The sequence below is a fragment of the Rhinopithecus bieti genome, unplaced genomic scaffold (genome assembly GCF_001698545.2).
Source record: "Rhinopithecus bieti isolate Rb0 unplaced genomic scaffold, ASM169854v2 scaffold_14549, whole genome shotgun sequence".
In the NCBI taxonomy this organism is placed as follows: domain Eukaryota; kingdom Metazoa; phylum Chordata; class Mammalia; order Primates; family Cercopithecidae; genus Rhinopithecus; species Rhinopithecus bieti.
Genome location: NW_016808027.1, coordinates 298,220 through 302,035, shown reverse-complemented (window position 1 = coordinate 302,035; position 3,816 = coordinate 298,220).

Genomic DNA, 3,816 nt, shown 5'->3' with positions numbered 1-3,816 from the left:
AGGAAGGTGACTGTTAACCTATGGAGATCAGCTTACTGTGTGAGCATTGGCCAGAATGACCCTGCTGCCCAGCCTCTGCCCAGATCAAGATCTAGAGGCCAGGAAGGAAGTGGGCCTACCTCCCCATCGTGCCATGCAACTGGTCAGATGTAAGAGGTGGAGATACGGGCTCCACCTCTCCAGGACCACCAGCAACCAGGGTGTTTGCATCCTGGTTTTCCACAAGTCTGCCCCACCCCTAAGGCCACACAGCTGAAGCTTTGGCTCTGCTTTCTTGCTTTCATTCCAGGGATGGGAAGGCTGCCATTGGGCCACCTGCTGCCCCTGGCCCCAGACTCTCTGGGTAGGTGGCCATGTGATCCAGCTGGCAGGACTACCCCACCCATTTCAGGGACCTAATTCTTACTTTGTTATGCCATTGTGGCAATCTGGTGGTAAATATAACCTTTTGACAGAGTTTTTGAACTGCATGGAACCCAAGATCCTAAACATTTTTTAACCGTATTTGGGTTATCTTTTATTTTGGTTTTATCCCCAATGGAGAAAATCAATATGGAAAAAAGTTATTTTAAAATATATGATGAGTGGCAGCAGTGGTAGGGGAAAAAAAGGTTAAAAAATTTTTTTCAATAAAAAATAAAATACAGGATGAAGTGAATTAAAAGATTTGTTTAATGTACTTTTCTTCAGGGATATTATTTCTGTGTCTGCAAAATTTGAGAATAAATTGGTCTTGAATTAAAAAAAAAAAAATTTAGAATGTCAAGATCCTGACTTCCAATTTGAGAACAAGTAACATGAGTCTCTGGATTGGGAATGACTTATGTGATCCCAAACCCTCATTTTCACAAATAAGTAGATGGAGCCCCAGTAGCTTTGAAATTCAAATGAAGCCATGCCTCTGGTGCCTAGTCCAGTGCTGTGCTAACCACTCAGCCTGCCCAGGTACAACTGGGTCTCTGTCCACTGAGCAGGGAGTCCACTGTGATGTATGCATCCTGCCCTCACTGGCAGGCCATTGACTACAACTGCAACCAGCCGATTCTCACAGCCCTTAGTGTGGTGAGCAGGAGAGCTCGGCGCTTTGAGCCCTCAATTGCCTAGAGAGAAGGTAGAGCTGGCCTTTAATTAAGGACTTTTTTGCTTTTTAGAGGGAGCTTCCGGGGAAGCATAGCACAGCAATAGGGCCACTTTCCTGCCAGAGGGTGTGGGTGCCAAAGGAGGTGGATTTTTTGCTCACTGGTTTACCCTCGACATACCAGGAAGAATAGTCATCCTGATTCACTGTTTGGTTCAGGTTTTTATCACACGGTATTGTGTGATAAGTAACCACTATTTGGTGGTTACTCTGACTGGGCGTGGTGGCTCATGCCTGTAATTCCAGCACTTTGGGTGGGAGGCCAAGGCGGGTGGATCACCTGAGGTCAGGAGTTCGAGACTAGCCTGACCAACATGGTGAAACCCCGTCTCTACTAAAAATACAAAAATTAACTAGGCATGGTGGTGCGCACCTGTAATCCCAGCTACTAGGGAGGCCGAGGCAGAAGAATTGCTTGAACCCAGGAGGCAGAGGTTGCGGTGAGCTGAGATTGCGCCACTGGACTCCAGCCTGGGCAACAGAGTAAGACTCCTTCTCAAAACAAACAAACAAAAAACAAAAATCTAATATATCCATATGGTAATGAATGTTTCCTTTTATTTTGTTTTGTTTTATTTTATTTTATTTTATTTTTTTTGAGACGGAGTCTCGCTCTGTCGCCCAGGCTGGATGGAGTACAGTGGCCGGATCTCAGCTCACTGCAAGCTCCGCCTCCCGGGAGCTTTATGCCATTCTCCTGCCTCAGCCTCCTGAGTAGCTGGGACTACAGGCGCCTGCCACCTCGCCCGGCTAGTTTTTTGTATTTTTTAGTAGAGACGGGGTTTCACCGTGTTAGCCCGGATGGTCTTGATCTCCTGACCTCGTGATCCGCCCGTCTCGGCCTCCCAAAGTGCTGGGGTTACAGGCTTGAGCCACTGCGCCCGGCTTTATTTTTTATTTTTGAGATGGAGTCTCACTCTTTGCCCAGGCTGGAGTACAGTGACACAACCTAGGCTCACTGCAACCTCACCTCCCCAAGCAATTCTGCCTCAGCTTCCCCAGTAGCTGGGACTACAGGCATGTGCCACCATGTCCAGCTAATTTCTGTATTTTTAGTAGAGATGAGGTTTTGCCTTGTTAGCCAGGCTAGTCTTGAACTCCTAATCTCAGGTGATGCACCCACCTCAGCCTCCCAAAGTGCTGGGTTTATATTGTTGTTTTATTTTACTTTTTAAATCTTGTTCTTTGGAAGAGCATTAAGAATAGTCATAAAATGACTAGTCTCCATCCTGGGGGAGGCAACATGGAGAGAGCTGGCTTCAGAGATAGCTGGGCCCAGGTCTGAATCCTGGCTCTGCCGCCACTCCCCAGCCCAATGACTTTAGTCACTTCACCTCACAAGGCTGAGTCTCTGTTTCCTTACTTGTGAGGGGGCAGGTGGGTGGCAATAGTGCCTGCCTTTCACTATTACACGATTTAGTGTAGTCAGTGGGAAGCCTTGTTCCAGGCACTGGAGGACACAGGTGAAACTGACACCATTCCTGCCTCAAGGGCCATCCTATGGGTGTGTCAGGGGAGACTAGACAGGTCACATAAAAGACCTGCCATGTGCCTGGTGATAGAGGAGGGCAGCTCTGGGGTTGAGGTTATAAGGTGGGCCTGGGCAGACAAAGCAGGAGAAGGTATGTGCACGAAAGCGCACTGGAGGCACAGTCAGCTTGGGGGAAATGGGGCGCCCTGCCTGGCATGCGGGAAGGGTCCAGTCAACTATGATGCCCATATGTTTGGGAGGAGTGTGCCCTGGATCTGCCCCTACTTTTTCCCTGGGTGGGCCAGTGATACGGTACCTTCTTTGCTTTGTCCTGAGCGTTCCCCTTGGGGTGGGCACAGGCACACTCAGTGTCCCCACTCCCCTCCCTCTGCTGCCATTATCAGCTGTGTCCAGATGGTCACAGGCTCCCTAATCTGGGATAATCAGTGGGTCGGAGCTCAGCTGGGACCCGGGCCTTTATGCCTGCTGTGATGGGCCGGCCCCAGCTGGAGAGACCCTGTAGACAGGGCCCTGGGGCTTTGGAAGATGGGGTGGGATGTGAGGCTGGCTCTGTGCTGGAGGGAGATGCAAGGAGCAGATGATCGCTCTTCTTCCAAAGGCAATCTGAGTACAAATGAGGGGGAGCCTGCAGCTGGGGCCTGGCCAGCTCCTCCAGGCCTCACAGCGATACGCACGGAGCCTCACAGAATCTTGTCTATTACATCTTTTGTTCCCTTTCTCTCCCTCTCTGAGCTCACCCCTCCCTACCCAGCAGTTTGTTGCTGCCCCTAGAGCCCCAGGCTTATGACATCAGGGGCTTGTGCCCCCATTGACGTTGTACACCTAACAGGTTCAGGTGCAGAGCCAGGGTGACTGACTTCTCCGAGGCCCATGGCTATGGTGCCCCCACCCTGGGCCTGCAGTTTGCTGTGAGCCTCCACTCTGTGGTTCTTCAGGGATCCATAACTGTTTTTGTTTTGTTTCAGCCTCTTCCATGAATGGGGGCGGGGGTGCCCTGCTTGTCTTCAGCTCCTAGCAGTGAGTGCTGATAATCTCAAATTTAAGGATGGTAACTTCGTCTCGGAGGAGCGTGGGAAAGGATGTGTTTGGGAACAGACATGGCCTACAGAGGTGTTTGTAACCATCTCTTTCTAAGTGGTGGGAAACAGACATTTTATTTTTTTTTTTTTTTTTTTTTTTTTTTTTT